Here is a 17,115-nt window from a genome sequence, read left to right as displayed (position 1 = left end):
GACATACTTTAACACATATTCAGTTGTGAATTGAGATTGTGGTGTTGTAGTAGTATTGGATTTATGATCCTGTAATCATTTGCATATTATAAGGGCTGTGCATTCAGGCATCATTATATTACCATTGTACCTAGTTGTGACTATAGTGGGGCTTGCAATTGCAGAATATGCACTTTACCTACTGTAGATGGAAGCATTGTGACCCACATTGTCTTAACTCTTGGAGGTGTTATTGATAGGGTTTTCACCTTTTTATTTTCAGATTCTTGGAGAAGTGCAGTGACTGGAGGCATGGCCAAAACTGAAGTAGGGTTACAACCATTTTATTTGTTAGATTTCAGGCCAATATCTTTCAACTTTAATAAGGATAAAATAATCATTGTATGACATCAGATTCTGATATACTCCTATATATGGCATCTGTTCCACATGCCCCTTTGTATACAATCAGAACCCCAACATGCACCTTATATACCATTACAGTCCTCATATATACTTTATATGCCATCATAGCCCCCTTATGCTCCTTTACATGCCATTTGCAGCTGCTCCCTATGGCCCTCTATATGCCATCAGTCAGGGCTGTCACATTTCGTTTTATATGCCATCAAAGCTCCCTCATGCCTGCTTTATGCCATACTGTATGTAGCTGATCCAAAAGTTCCTATTAGACAGTCATTCTCATGGATTGCCTTCCCATGTTGTGATTGAGTACCAAAGGTACTAGTACTAGTACCAAAGGTTGGTCCAAATTCAATCCATAAAGCATAGTGGAAATTCTGTGACTGCAGCCAATTGCACAATGCAGCAGACTGTAGTCATGGCCAGAACAGTCAGCGCTAGCAAAAGAGGTGGGCCACTGATGAGGCGCATGACTTAGACATTGATAACAAATACATATATTTTAGATTTTGTTACATGGCCCATCTTTGATTACTAAAATTCCAGACTACCAGAGTAATCCCAGATGGGTAGCTACCCTAGTTATTGACAACTTCTGGGACCAGTTCTAGTGGTCAGAAATTTCAGCTATTGCTAGCCCTTAAGAAAGTACATAATGCAGAAGCACAACAATTAAGTAGATTTTTGCCTATCATAAGTGGAAATATGATGAAGCAAGGAGACTATTTACATCATGAAATTTCCCTCTCACAGTAAGCCACATTGGAGCCTGAACCTAGTTGAAGGATCAAGGGGTCTAGTCAGAGACTGAGGTGAAGGCACTGACTGAAAAAACACATTATGACTATAAATATTTGGCACACGTAGAACATGCTTGGCTGGTGGTGCCATTGGGAGAATCTTTGTGATTGTCCAGTGTATCAATAGTTAGGGAGTGTCTAATATACTGAATACAGTATTTTTAATGATCTTGTGGTTCCCCCATATGAAGCTTCTGCTCGGCCATGCCAATTTTGCACTGGGTGTGTAATGCTAGACTGTGATGTCACTTCCAAGCACCACACACACTTCCAGTCCCAGGAGGAGAGAATGGCGCCTTCATCTCATGGACGCTAAGATAAGTGCCTTGGGTGTGGGCGCAACACAAAGAGGGCACTGGTTCTGATGAAAGGGAAGGATTCCATCTAGGCCACCCACAGGAATATTGGTAATCCAGACAGCAGGCCAACCCAGATCCAGTGATTGAAAAGCTTTTTGTATTTCTGTATATAAATTATGCTTTTAAATGTCAATGCCCACAGATCTGTTCAAACTATATAGATTTGAAATAAAAAGCAGTATGAAATATACCATCTAAAGATTGCTATGTATTTATTTGCAAGCTTAGAAATACTGTTTCCTTATTTCATTTTGTTCAAAGCTCTGTGATGAAAAAGGGCTGTTCAATATTTTGGGTAAAGATCAAAAAGACTAATTCAATTTACCTTTAAATAAAACACAGGTATTAATGGCAGACTATATATTGTATATATTGATAGATCTTTGAAACAAAGTTTTTGTATATCATGTCTCTGCTTGGTAACTTGAACACTTTTATCTCCCAGGTGCCACAAAACAGCAATTAAAAATAAATCGCAGATACTGAAATCTACTTGTCTTTGATGTTTCATGTGTAAGAGGATTGAGGCTGCTCCCTGTAAGCGTTGATCTAACCATTGGACCTCGTTATAACCATCTAGGATTAATGAGGTATTTTCTCATCTTCTTGTCATTGTAGGTACAGCACATGTATAACTCCCTCTGTGCAACTGATACATGCAACACACCTCTAGAGGCAGAGTCCATTAGAATGATCTGTTTCTAGCCCTAATTCCAATATTTTTTACCTTAAATCAGGAGTTGCCATTATTTATCAGAGTATTATTATTAATTTACAGGAGGCCACAGTATCAATATTGCTGTACAGGGTATGCACATTATACATAAAATGTGGTTGAAAACAAAAGCAAAAAGAGGGCTGTGTGTCAAAATCCGGGTCTTAGCCCCAGTTAATCGGCTCTGCCATGTCACTGTTCTCTGCAGATCTCCTGTACCTCAGCTGCATCCCTGCTCTCCATGTAATGTAATGTAAACAAACTGGCCAGGCGCATGGAAGCGGCAAACTTGGATTTTCCTGTGTGACTTTTTAGTCTAATTTTTGTGCTGCAGCCATGCTCACATGGTTCTGGCAGCCTATGGACTTCCGCTGCAGCCTATTTAAACTTGCTCCTGAGTACAGCACATTCAGAGCAACTCCTTCCTTCTGGGTTAGTTCTTCAATTATTCCTGTGCTATTCCCATTACCTATTGCTGTACTCCTGTGTCTGGACTCCTACAGCTTCCGCCTGTAGCCAGTACTCAGCACAGCGATTTTCTGCATATCTGCCGGTTTCTGCAGTACCCTGCTCATTCTCAACAAGTATCGGTTCATCTGCCAGCTTCACCAATATTCTGCTCAGCATTCTTCTGCACATTTGCAGGCTTTTCCAGTACCCTATTCAGTCTCAACAAGCATTGGTTCATCTATTAGTCTAATTGTGCTCTGCTCCCTGGCTTCCATACACCTGCCAGAATTCCAGTGTTCTTTACAGTTTTCAGCAGTCAACTGTATTCCTGCCTTCCTTACATGCACCCGCTGGCATCAATATACTGCGGATATCTCCAGCGTGCCTCCTGCATCTAGTTCTTATCTGGACATCCGCTCAGTCCCTCTAGCTGCCCTCCATAGTCTGGTAATGTGGCTGGTTTCTGCTGTTCTGAGTATCTATACTGGAGCTGTTCCTGTGTCTCAAGGGTCTGGGTTCAGGGCTGTAGTGAGCTGTGGTTTCCATGTTTGTTTGGCTGGTTCATTCAGGGGTCCAGGGTATTGTATCTCTGCGCTCAATTCCCAGGGTCTGATTCCAGTTCCAGGCTTGTGTGTTAGGGTATGGGTTACATAGTTACATAGTTGTTGAGGTTGAAAAAAGACAGATGTCCATCGGGTTCAACCTGTATAATAAATGTTGGGGTTTTTTTTTTGTTATTTTTATCTTAATTAAATGCTGTATCCTTGGATATTTTCTCCGCTAGGAATTTATCTAATCCATTTTTAAACTTATTGATTGAGTCCACCATTACTACCTTCTCTGGCAAAGAATTCCAAATCTTTACTGTTCTTACTGTGAAGAACCCTTTTCTCCGTTGTGTATTGAATTTTTTTTTCTTCTAACCTCAGGGGGTGTCCTTTGTAGTGGTTTTTTGATAAACAAATCATTTGATAAATCCTTGTATTGTCCCTTAATGTATTTAAAAATATGAATAATGTCCCCTCTCAGTCGCCTCTTTTCCAGTGTAAACAAATCTAACCTTTTAAGTCTTTCCTCATAATCCAGTGCCTCTAACCCCTTAACCAGTTTGGTGGCTCGCCTCTGAACCTTTTCGAGTTCCAAGATATCTTTTTTATAGTGAGGTGCCCAGAACTGTACACAATATTCCAGGTGTGGCCGCATCAATGATTTATACAGTGGCAGGATTACACTCTCATTCCTTGTCTCCATTCCCCGTTTCATGCATGCAAACACCTTATTTGCTTTTGTTGCTGCATTTTGACATTGTGTACTGCTACCAAGTTTATTGTCGATGAGCACTCCCAAATCTTTTTTAACTACTGTTATCCCTACATTTTCCCCATTTAGTTTATAGACTACCTGATTGTTCTTAGTCCCAAAGTACATAAAACTTTACATTTGTCTGTATTGAACCTCATTCTCCCTTTATCCGCCCAGACCTCAAGTCTAGATAAGTCATTCTGAAGAGACTCAACATCCTTGTCGGAATGAATTACTCTACATAGCTTAGTATCATCTGCGAAAATTGAGACTGTGCTTTCCAATCCCTCTCCTAGGTCATTAATGAATATATTAAACAACAATGGCCCGAGTACTGAACCCTGTGGTATTCCACTGAGCACTGAAGCCCATTCAGAGTACATCCCATTAATCCCCACCCACTGTTCCCTATTGAACAGCCAATTATTCACCCAAGTACAAATAGTGTCTCCTAACCCAAGCTCCCTTAATTTGAGAATTAGTCTCTTATGTGGAACTTTGTCAAAGGCCTTAGCGAAGTACAAAAAGATCACATCCACTCCATGACCCTGATCAATATTATTGCTCACTTTCTCATAATAGCTTATTAAGTTAGTTTGACAGGATCTGTCCTTCACAAAACCATGCTGATTCCTAGTAATAACCTTGGAGGTATCCAAATACTCAAGTATGCTGTCCCTTAATATACTTTTTAGTAATTTCCCCACTATAGATGTCAAACTTACAGGTCTATAGTTACCTGGGTGAGTTTTAATACCCTTTTTAAATATTGGGACTACCTTTGCTATATGCCAATCCTTTGGTATCATTCCTGATCTAATTGACTCTCTGAAAATCAAATATAGGGGTCTCGATATCTCTACATTAAGTTCCATAAGAACCCTGGGGTGCAGTCCATCTGGCCCAGCAGATTTATTTATCTTAATTTTACTTAGTCTCTCCCGGACTACATCCTAGTTTAACCAAGTACCTAGCATTGGGTCGTTTTCGTAGCTTATGTTATACTCCACTCTAGTCAACCTGTCCTCATTCGTGAATACTGATTAAAAGAATTTATTAAATAAATCTGCTTTATCCCTATCATCATTAATCAAGACATACAACTCGCCCTTTAAAGGCCCAATATTCTCCCTTTTTAACCTTTTTCCGTTTATGTACTTAAAGAACTTTTTTGGGTTTGTTATACTCTCCTTTGCGATTTGTTTTTTGTTTTCTATTTTTGCTGCTCTGATTTCTTTTTTGCATTTTTTGTTACATTCCTTGTAGAACTGAAATGATTCCACCGTTCCGTCAGACTTAAATGCTTTGAAAGCACGCCTTTTTTTATCAATTTGTTCCTTGACACTCTTATTAAGCCACATCGGTTTGAATTTCCTACTCCTGTTTTTGTTGACTTTGGGAATATACAAATGAGTGTACTTATTGAGCGTAGTTGTAAAAACATCCCACATTTCAGCAGTATTCTTACCTTGCAATACAATTTCCCAATTGATGTCCCTCATTGCTTGTTTCAGCAATATTAAATTGTCTTTCTTAAAGTTAAAAGTTTTAGTTAGACCCTTATATTGTTGTTTTTGAAAGCTGATATCGAATGTGATCATATTGTGATCACTATTTCCTAGGGTCTCCCCTACTTTTGTATTTGATATTATTTCCTCCTTATTAGTTAGTACTAGGTCCAGTATAGTCCTATGCCTAGTTGGTTCCCCCGATTACCTGGGACAAGTAGTGATCTTTAAGCAGGTTTAAGAACCTATTACCCCTAGTTGTGTTTACTGTTTCGGTGTTCCAGTTTATGTCTGGGTAATTAAAGTCCCCAACGATAATGACGTCCCCCATACCTGCAGCTTTTTCGATTTGCTGGCAGAGTAGTAATTCGTCAGACACACTAATCTCAACCCACAATGACTCCACGTTATCTCCAGTCCCCTCGTAAATGACTTCCTTTATATACGGTTTTAAGAAAGGTTTAACATATAGACAAACACCCCCTCCTTTTTATTAGTCCTATCTCTCCTGAAGAGGGTGAACCCCTCCATGTTTGCCGCCCAGTCGTGTGAATTGTCCCACCATGTCTCTATAATGCCTATTATATCATATTGGTCATTAAGTGCAATTGTTTCTTATTCCCCCATTTTACTTGTTACGCTTCTTGCATTTGTAATCATGCACTTTAGTTTGGCAATTCCCTGATCCGTGAGTTTTGATGTGGATAACGTTTCCTTAGGAATCTGAGTTTCCCTTAAATTACCATCGCTGACTATTTTTCTCCTTCCCCTCTCCACCCTCATTATACTTTATACATCCCATTTTTCTTCGCTCTCTTGTTGTCCCACTAATTCTTTTTAATCTCTCCCCAAGGCACCTAGTTTAAAATCTCCTCCAACCTTCTAACCATCCTTCCCCCCAGAACCGCTGGCCCCTCCTCATTCAGGTGCAATGCATCGCAGCAAAAAAGATGGCGCCTAACTGAGAAGTCTGCCCAGTGTTCTAAGAACACAAACCCCTCTTTACTGCACCAGTCCCTGAGCCACACATTTACCTCCCTAATCTCCCTCTGACTCCCTGGACTAGCGCGTGGCATAAGTAATATTTCAGAGAATATTACCTTAGATGTCCTTGCCTTTAATTTTTGGCCTAGGTCCCTATAATATTTCTTAAGGACACCCCACCTACCACTTACTTAGTTGTTGGTGCCAACTTGCACCAAGACCGCCGGTTCATTCCCGACCCCTCCCAACAATCCTTCTACCTGGTCTGCAATGTGCCGTACCTGAGCACCCAGGAGACAACAGACTGTACCGAGATCACGGTCCCGATAGCAGATTGCCCTGTTCTCCTGATAATGCAATCCCCTACCACCACAATCTTTTGTTCCCTTTGTCCTGGAGGGACCGCTCCTCCAGTTGCTAGAGGGAACGGTCTCTTCCAGTGCCGTCATTTCCTCACTGTCCTCCCCAGAATCTTCGTCCAATCGGGCAAATTTATTGGGGTTTGGAAGATTGGTTCCAGGATGATACGATCCCTGTGGTTGCTTGCCCTGATTTCCCAATTCCTGACAGTAGTTCTGAGTTCTGAGGTTCTTGATTCCAGGTTTGGTACTATGCAGCTCTGGGTGTTTTTAGTGGTGCATGCCTGAGTTCCCAGTAGTGAGTTCTAGCCTTGAGCTCCTGAGTCCAGGTGCTGGTCTGAGTTCCATAAGACTGGTTTCAGGTCCTCATAGATAGTATTCCAGTTCTGTATCCTGGTGTAGAGTCCAGTACAGGGCTGCTGCTTTCGTATTGTGAGGACTGCTAAGGATGCTCAAGCACCTCAGTTTCTCTTAATTCCTGCTTCATGAACAGACATCCCATCAAATCTCAAAGTTTTATTCACAGTCCTGCTTCAGCTGGTCTCAATGATGTCAAGACAGATCTCAAAACCTTAAGGTCCATGACATTGCTCCTGAAAAGGATGGGATAGTAGGCAAGGGCATGCTGGGCCAGCAACAGAGGAATTCGATGGGTGAATTAGATGGGTACAAAGGGAGTGGTAAACAGGAGTGGAAAGTGGTAACCGGTGAGGAGCAGAAACACAGGTTTTTCTGCAAAATGAAGGAGACAGAAGTGAATGTTTAAGGAAAGAAGATCAGAATCTTCCAGGTGTGGGAAGCTAGGGTAAATATTGCAAAGCAAGCAGAGGAATGCAAGAGAGGAAAATATTCATTTGCTGCAGTGTTCAGAATGTATTATAGCAGCTAAAGATGGATGTGCAGACTGAATGAAAGGAGGACTATTGCAATTGAGACAGTAAATAAAGAGTGAAAGGATAATTGTTTAGATTTCTTCCAGAGTGAGAAATGGTTTCATACTGAAGAGATAAACCTGTGAGAGATAGGGACCTGTTATGTGGAGTGAAGACCAGAACAAAAATCAAATTGAACGGATATACAGTAAGAGTGACACCACGGCATCAGACTTGAGTAAAAGAGGAGTGACAAATGTCAATGGTAAGAAAAATGTGATGGGTGTAGAGTCTATTTAAAAAATGGCTAAAGTAAAAGGCTACCTACAATATATTTCTACATCATTTTAAAGTTTGTTCTGTTTTTTTGTTGGCCTAAATTGTAAATGTCTTCTAGCAGGAGGGTTTTTACCATGATATTTATTGGGTAATTTCACCACAGATCTAACTTTTTACTGATTAGGGAAAAAAGGTTTGAATGCTGTTGACATCTTGGTTCATAAACTTTAAACTTTGGCTTGTCTTATGCTGAACCCATTCTGTTAAACTCCACTGGCTTGGCTCAATAATGCTTTGGTCAAACTGACATATGAATCATGTTAATTTTTTCAATTCATCTTTTTTTCCCTGTATAAGAAACCCATCTGTATCTGAGGTCAAATGGAAGGTGCACTGATGTACAGTATATTGATGCAACCCTTGGAAAGTTTGACTTGACTACAAATGACCTGAACTTTGACCTGCTGCTTAGGTGTTCACATTTCTATCACTTGTCTCCCTGATCATACTTGGATTTTGTTTTTCTTTTGATATTTCAGTAAAGGGGAGCCTTTCCTGAGACTTCTGAGCTGTCCATTGCAATAGAAAGCAAGCTGTGTTGTCACTGGGGAATTGCAGCGAGAGTAAGTAGGTACTGTAGCATGAATTGATTAAAGGGGTCATTCTGACCCATTCGCTCGCTGCGTTTTAACTCAGCAGAGCGAACGCGTCCCTACTGTGCATGCGCCGGCGCCGTAGTGCGCCGGGGCATGCCAGACGGCTGAAGGCCGTAGCAGGGATGCGATTGCCTCTGCCTGATTGACAGGCAGAGGCGATCGCTGGGCGGGAGGGGGCGGAACGGCGGCGTTTAGCCACCATTTCGTCGGTTTGGTCCGGAGCGAACGCAGGCGTGGCTGCTGTGCGATGCCTTTGCACTTCTGCGAGGGGGGGGTTGCGGACTGACATGCGGGGCGGACTAGCCCTGTGCTGGGCGTCCCCCCGCATGTCAGTGTGAATGATCGTAGCTGTGCTAAATTTAGCACAGCTACGATCAACTCGGAATGACCTGTTTTTGTTTGGAGCATTGTTGCAAGTTTTTGTTTGGAGCATTGCTGCAAGTTTTTGTTTGGAGCATTGTTGGTTCTCAACTTCTCTGTGATTCTGGATTAATAATAAAACTTTTTATGGTATGTAGCTGTATAATTAGTAGTATTATTAGTGTTTATGGTACTAAGGTTTTTATTCTTTTATTTCACTTTTTTAACCTGTTTTGTTCTCTTATCAGTAATAAACTAATATGACTTTAGTGATGCAATGAGAAATCTGCAAGTGTTACTTTTTTTTTACAATTTCATCAACATACAAATATTCCTTATACTGTACAATATACTGTACAATTCAAATGATACAACAGGACAGGTCCAAGTAATAAGGTGTGGGCGGGCAGAGCCAATGCCCAGAGCACAGGACAGGACCATCGCTACCCCTACTTTGGTTTGCAGACTGTCTGAAACAGCACCTTGCAGCCTAGAGAGACGATCAGAGTGTCATTAGGATGCTGCAGGAGTACAGCATCTTCCTGGTCCTGGTGACATCATGATGTCAAATGTTTAGGCTGGATTATCACCTTGCAATGTCCCTGCAACAATAATAAAGAATATTTTCTCAGCATAACAACCCAGCTGTGTGTGAGATATGGGTAGTGAGTGAGGTAGGGAGGCAGTTGCCATTTGTGATGTTAAATGGGAATATAACAAAGCCAATAGCAGATACAGTAGCTGGCAGTTTATGGTATAATGCTGAGACAGTGTTTATGAACTTCCTTTCTAGTTCCATACAAGTAAGCATGCATGGCATAAATGGTCAACTGTCCTTGTGGAAAGCCTTGTCATCATCTATGGACATACAGTAACTAGGGAGGAAATCTTATGTTTCTTTTGTATTAGTCCTATTGTTATCTACAGCTGGTACTGCATTCCTGTCCCAGGAAAGTAAGGGGGTAAAGTCAGAGCCATCTTAACAGCAGTGCACTGGGGCCCCTGGGCAAAGCAATGCACTGGGGCCCCTACCCATCCTCCAGTGGTAGGGGTAGGGGGTGCTATCAGTGGCTGCGTTGATGGGGGTCATTCCGAGTTGATCGCTCGCTAGCTACTTTTAGCAGCCATGCAAACGCACTGTCGCCGCCCACCGGGGAGTGTATATTCGCTTTGCAGAAGTGCAAACGCTTGTGCAGTGGAGCGGCTGCAAAATAATTTTGTGCAAAACAAGACCAGCCCTGTAGTTACTGTTCGTGTGCGTTGATTCTAACAACGGAGGGACAGCTTTTGACGTCACACACCTGCCCAGCGTTCGCCCAGCCACACCTGCGTTTTCCCCGACACGCCTGCGTTTTTCTAAGCACTCCCTAAAAACGGTCGGTTGCCATCCAGATATGCCCACTTCATGTCAATCTTCCTGCATTCTGCCGTGCGACTGAAAGCTTCGCTAGAACCTGTGCAAAACCACAAAGGACTTTGTACCCATACGTCGCGCATGCGCAATTGCGGTGCATACGCATGCGCAGAAATGCAGATTTTTAGCCTGATGGCTGCGCTGCGAACAACAGCAGCTAGCGATCAACTTGGAATGACCCCTTCTGTCCCACGGGTGGTAGTGGGCATTCTATCTTCTGCTCAGCATGTAGGACCTGGAGCAATCATTTCTACTAATTACTCCTTTACTGCAAAGATGGTGGGAGATGGGGCAGGAGGGAGAACACCAAACTGTAGAAGGGGGCATTGTGCTGAATCAAGGGGCCCCAGTACTGGATTTCCATGGTGGTAGGTGGTGTTTAATATGCAAGGAAGGGGTGGATAGTGGAGTGGACTTTATATTCATAATTTTCTGGTGGGAGGGCAGTTTGCTTGACTTGCAGATATCTCCACTTCCTGGAAATAATTTTTTTAGCTTTCAATGGAATAAAAAAAACTAGAATCCCACTTTTCAAGAGGTATTTGGGACTTAAGGATCAGACTTCAGAAGCCAGATCAATCCACCAACAAAAATATAAAAAGTGCATATGGAGCAGGGACCAGCTGCTTGAATGCTGATAGCTCTGGTTCTCAGCATAGTAGAGACAATAGCCAGTGTCCACAGAAAGGGGAGAATCCCAGCTTTTGTAAAATACCCTCAGAAAACACTAAGTCAGACAGAACCCGAGATATCTGGCTGGGAAGAGCAATTAACAGGTTTGGACGTGGACCACTGCTTTCAAGTCGGATATCTTCAGTTCCCAAGGGCCGATTTCGAAAAATGTGGTACCCCTGGAAAAAGGGGACCCTCAGCTATCAGCCCAGGGCCCTCATACTCCTGGGGCTCTTGGGCAACTGCCCATTGAGCCCATACAAAAAAACAGCCCTGGGTAGAGCACCTCGTATTGTATTTGAGCAGGAAGTTGTTACTAAGGGGACCAAAAATACTCTACGGTAAAGGAGGAGTGTCTGACCATAAAGTGGGCAATAGAGGCATTTCGGTACTATTTGCTGGGGAAGAATTCTCCTTAATTACGGACCATGCTCCATTAACACAGAAACATAAAATTTGATGGCAGATAAGAACCATTTGACTCATCTAGTCTGCCCCCCTTTTTTTAACCATATTTTAATCTCAAACATTATTTGATCCTTATCTCTTTGTAAGGATATCCTTATGTCTTTCCCATTCCTGTTTAAATTGCTCTACTGTCTTAGCCTCTTCCACCTCTGATGAGAGGCTATTCCACTTGTCCACTACCCTTTTTGTGAAGTAATTTTTCCTCAGATTTCCCCAGAACCTACCTCTCTCCAGTCTCAGTGCATGTCTTCATGTCCTATTGCTTCTCTTCATTTGAAGAATGTTTCCCTCCTAGACTTTATTAAAACATTTGATATATTTGAAAGTTTCTATCATGTCCCCTCTTGCCCTTCTCTGCTCCAAACTATACATAATGAGATTATTTAGTCTTTCTGGGTATACAATAGATGCAGAGAAACTGGGGGGTGAATGCTAAGGTTACCAGGTAGTTTTTGGCAATACAACTTATAGATATACAGTGAAGCATAGGCTTGGGATCTTACACAAAGACGCAGCCGTCCTGTCCAGAATTTGTTGGCGCTAGGAGGAGGGATATATGGCAACAGAACATGTGTGCTACAGAGGAACTGGGGATATTTAGCTTATAAACCTAGGGAAGTCATGTATCTGGAGGATAGAAAATGTATGTCTTACCTGCAGTGCATTCTCCCTTGCAGCCTGGTGCAGCTGAAAGCATGTAATTGATCAATCAACCTGTGAGGAACTTCCATAAGAAGGCAGAGTAGGTCAGTCTGGGAGCGGGAGGACAAATCTAAGGTATAAAAAGGCTTTCTTGGCCATTTATCTGTGTGACCAATGGCAGGAAAGCTGGCTGATAACTAGGGTGTAGATCTCAGTTAGATAGTGATAGGGCCATGAATGTAGAGCGAATTTAGAGATGAGTACACCCCTATGCACCATATAATCCCCCCCTAATTTTATTATTTTAATTGTTTGGTTATAAGACCTCAATACATGATAACCAATTTAATAGAATGATAAATAAAAGGCACGAACTATTACTTTTTTTCATTTTGTATACATATTTACTAAGTGGGATAGCTTACAGGGGCAGTATGTGCATGTCTTACACAGTTACACTCCATTCAAGATGCCATATGGTACAGTAAAGTTGAAATATGTTGCAGTTACTGGTACTGTTTAGTCTGGCAGTACCAACACAATCATCCAAGTGTTGACCCCCAACAGGTGCGGCCCCTAAGCACGTGCATCACATGCCTAAAAGGAAATTCACCACTGGCCATGAACATTTACTGTATAATGATTATTGGTCTGCGGTCACCCTGACTAAATAAACTGTAGTGGACTCGTCCTGAGTCAGTGTTTGCTTCCACTACACAGCTTCTTTTTTCACACAGCCCAGGCACACTCTCAGACCAGCTTGTAAGGATATCCATTCTTGTGGACAGATGGTATAATTAAACTGACTGAGGTACTAATTAAGTCACCTGTGCTTTAGCATGCATATCTTTAAAACCTGGATTGTTAGGGTGCCTTAAGGAACACGTTTGGTCATGGGTAAATTTCCCACAAGGCATGTGAGGCACATGCCTAAGGGTGACACCTGCTGGGGGATGGCACAGCATGTTCACTTGCATAATAGCCCTGCTATGCTGATGGCCAGATGAGGCCATGTGATTCTGTAGCTGGTGAAGGAGGAGGGGGCAATGGTCAATAAATTGTGATGGTGGAGGGGGGTTGAGGTTGGTGCTGCTTTGGCAGTCGAGAGGCACCAACATGAAGGGGGCAGTTACATGATGGGGGAGGGTGGGCAACGAAAATATTTTGCCTAGGGATAGCCTAATCCCTAAATTCGCCCCTGCGTTTGGGAATCACTGTCTTGGGCTATTCCTACTACCTCTGACTTACAGTATAGTACAACAAGTAAAAAACACTCATTCTAGTTCTACCACTGATTTGCCTATATGCATTATATACTATATATTCATCTGCATACTCCGTATGCATTGATCAACCTCTTGTCCTCACTCATGTTCCATGGTATTTTATCCAAGTAATTTAACTTTGCATTAAACAGGAGTCTGACCCTGAATTTGATATACAGTAATATGAGCACAAAATGGCTTGCATGCTTCTTTACTATTAATAACCGTGTCATATTCTCACTGCATCTTAAGTTAGTGTCTGCAAGCAGCTATCATGACATACCATATATAATATTCCACCCTCAAATATTACAAGAGCCAATAATGGTGATTCCCAAACCTTGGAGACTCCTAACATTGTGCCAGTTACCACCCTATATTCCTCTTAAACAATGATTTGAAGCTGTTTGTGAAGATCCTAGTCAATTGTTTGAATCACATACTGTACTTCCTGACCTAATCCATCCAGACTAGGTGGGTTTTGTCTAATCTAGACACATTCTAGAAACACAATAGATCTTATGTATTATATTATTAAAGATATCATTCCCTCTTTAAAAACCTGCTCTGGATGCAGAGAATACCTTCAGTCAGGTCTCTTTCCCTTCATGATTCAAACTCTCCTTACATTTGGCATCTCATACTGTCAAGAATTCTCAATAAAAAACAAAACTCTCTGCTGACAACTTCCTCATTACTCAAACCATTAAATGCCTAGGTGTCAACCTCAACAAAATATATGATCACCTTTCTACACCAATTACCCCTCTTTCTTAGGCAGATTGTAAAGGATATAGTGCATTTGTAAATGCAATACAAATGGATGTTATGCTTCTTGCAAACTCTACCCATCCCAGTTATGTTCTTTGTGGTTGGATCATATACAGAGTGTCATGAACCTGACTGTATTTCTTATGTTCTGTTTCTTACCTCAGCATATCCTGTAACCTTCATCTGTTTCAGCTCAGTATGTAAGCTGCGAGCTGTGGTGCTTAGTCATGATTAGCCAACTGAGTAGAAATTCCTCTGTGAGTAAGTAGCTAGAACCTGTGTGCAGCATTTGATTCTTCAGTGTTCAGCTCTCTAGAGTTTAGGCCTAAAAGTCAGTATCTGCTGTTCATTTTTAGACATTCAGAAGTTTAGGCTTCAGTGTTTTTTCAGCCTGCTAGGCCTCACTCCATATCAGAGGCTAACCTGGAGTACTGATGTGACAGGGTCTGATCACCTGACCATGAGCTATACAATTCTGTGCCAGCCTGAGACTCCCTGAATCATCTGACTCTTTTCACCAATCACCAAGGACCAAGAGGTATATGTAGAGAAACCTGTGTTTCAGAAGCTGCCAGTTCCTTAAGTCACACAGCTCAGTGTGAGCTTTGTAGCTAAGCTCCCTCAGCGGTAACACTATTACCTTTGTTCCTGTAAACCTCTGCTCTTTTGCTACTCAGCCCAGTTCACAGTGCATTACCAGTTATACCGGTACCCAGCCAGATTCACAGTGTGCTACCAGTTATACCAGTACCCAGACCGGTTCACAGTGCGTTACCACTTATACCGGTACCCAGCCCGATTCATAGTGCCTTACCAGTTATACCAGTACCCAGCCCAGTTCACAGTGTGTTACTAGTTATACTAGTCTCCAGCTCGATTCACAGAGTGCTACCAATCATAGCTGGTAACCTGCCCAGTTCAGTCATATCCGGTATCAAATCAGGTTCAGTCATATCCGGTAACCATCCCGGTTCAGTCATATCCGGTAACCAGCCCAGTCCAATCATAGCCGGTAGCCAGTCTGGTCCAGCAGCGTATCACCAGCCAAACCTCATTCATCATTGATCCAGATTATTTTCACCAATACATTCACCATCCTGTTATCAACACCAAGTCCCTGGTGTTCCAGTGGTCTGGAAATGTCTCCCTCTGCAGAGACCCAGGTCGACTCCTGGTCAGGGATTGCTCCTTGTATCTTCATCACACTGTTCCCCACAGACCAGCTAATTATACACATAGTCCTGGAGGTACTTGCACAGACTTTACATAGACGCCAGGTTCAAAAAACTCACAGTCATGACACAGAGGACATGGTCACAGTGAGATGGTCTCCCACAATTACTTTTACTATACACTGTAGTGTAGTAGTTCAGATTGTTGAAGTTTGGTAGATGAACTCTTTGAAAGGCATTTTAGAAGGAGTTCTTTGTGGAAGATGCCCTTATCCATGGAGATATAGTGAATTTGGATTATTATGTTTTAAGGAGCATGATCTGGAGGGACCATAATTCAGAAAGTATCATGGACCGGATCCAGCAAAAGGTCCTCATTAGAAAAGTCAGGAGCACCTACTTGAAGTAAGCCTGTCAATAGATTGGGAGATGTTGTACAGTAGCTATAGATTAGAGATGAGTGGTTCAGATTTTAGGAAATCCGAGCCATACTGTAGCTCAGGTTTTCCCACTAGATTTGATTCCAACCTCCCGGCATCGAATTCTTGCGCATTTTGGATTCTATATAAGGGCCCCACGGTGGTGACTGGACACCATTTCACTCTATTCTGCGTGCTGAGCTGCTCTCTGCTGGATCAAGTGGCTGTGCTGTGTCCAGACTCCAGACAAGTTGCTGTCCTGTGTCCATACAAGTGGCTGTGCTGTGTCCATCTAAAGTTGCTGTGCTGTGTCCATTAAGTGACTGTGCTGTGTCCATCCACAAGCTGTGTCCAGTTTCCAGTCTAATTCTGTCACACAGTGGTTCTGCACTGACTCTGCAGGCCATACCCCACCCACTGCATTCACATATAAGTACTACAGTGTGCATCGTCAGTTGCGTAAAAAGTAAACAAAAACGAAAAAACTTCAAAAAGTTTAAAATTAAACAAATGTAAACAAAAGGTGTAAAAAAAATTGATTACTTTAAGTTAATACAACCTGTGTGCGCTGTACCCCGGTGTGTTTGTTCATGTACATATAAAAGTGGTCTGACACACATGTGTGAGTTAAACTGTCAGTAAAAAAAAATATGAAAAATATATTGTTCTATTGTTTGTACTGTTCTGTCACACTGTACCCCTGTGCATTTATTATTCATGTACATATAAAAGCCCATTGAATTTCCACAGTGTGAGTTGAGCTGCAAAGTAAAAAATATATTGTTCTATTGTGTGTACTGTTTTCGCACACTGTACCCCTGTATTCACATACATATACCACAGTGATTCACCACTGATTTGTGAATTGAAAAATGGATAATGATCACTTTAGAGAAGAACAGTCATATACTATTGCTGCAGCTGCTGCCACCTGTCATGATTATGATACTAGTCCTTCAATGTCATCTACTAAAGCTGATGCTGAAGGACATAGAGGTTTTAAGTTAGGGCATCTAAAATGAATAAAACAAAACAATATACGGTGGTATAAAAAAACACCTCTAGTAAAGGGAAAGTTTGTTGCAGAAAAACATAAAATTGGCAACATGCCATTCACCATACACAGTGGCAAGGAAAGACTCAGGCCTTGGCCTTTATTTATGAGTGGAGGTACTGAAATTGTCAGCATCTTCTTCTTCCTCTCATGACAATGCAAGACCTTTTCACTCAAAGTCTAGAAGAGGTG

General features: G+C 41.9%; 1 long non-coding RNA gene across 1 annotated transcript in view; it reads left to right on the top strand.

The window, feature by feature from the left end:
- LOC135057853 (uncharacterized) overlaps positions 1 to 9,234 on the top strand; it is a 56,311-nt gene extending 47,077 nt beyond the window's left edge. Inside the window, exons 2-5 of the long non-coding RNA XR_010244415.1 lie at positions 263 to 306; positions 2,007 to 2,151; positions 7,848 to 8,016; positions 8,388 to 9,234. This is a non-coding gene — a long non-coding RNA (uncharacterized LOC135057853). The remainder of the gene's footprint in view (positions 1 to 262; positions 307 to 2,006; positions 2,152 to 7,847; positions 8,017 to 8,387) is intronic.
- Positions 9,235 to 17,115: the final 7,881 nt, after the last annotated feature.

The sequence above is a fragment of the Pseudophryne corroboree genome, chromosome 3 (assembly GCF_028390025.1).
Source record: "Pseudophryne corroboree isolate aPseCor3 chromosome 3, aPseCor3.hap2, whole genome shotgun sequence".
In the NCBI taxonomy this organism is placed as follows: Eukaryota; Metazoa; Chordata; class Amphibia; order Anura; family Myobatrachidae; genus Pseudophryne; species Pseudophryne corroboree.
Note: the sequence above shows the minus strand (reverse complement) of the source record. Positions and strands in the feature narration are given on the sequence as shown.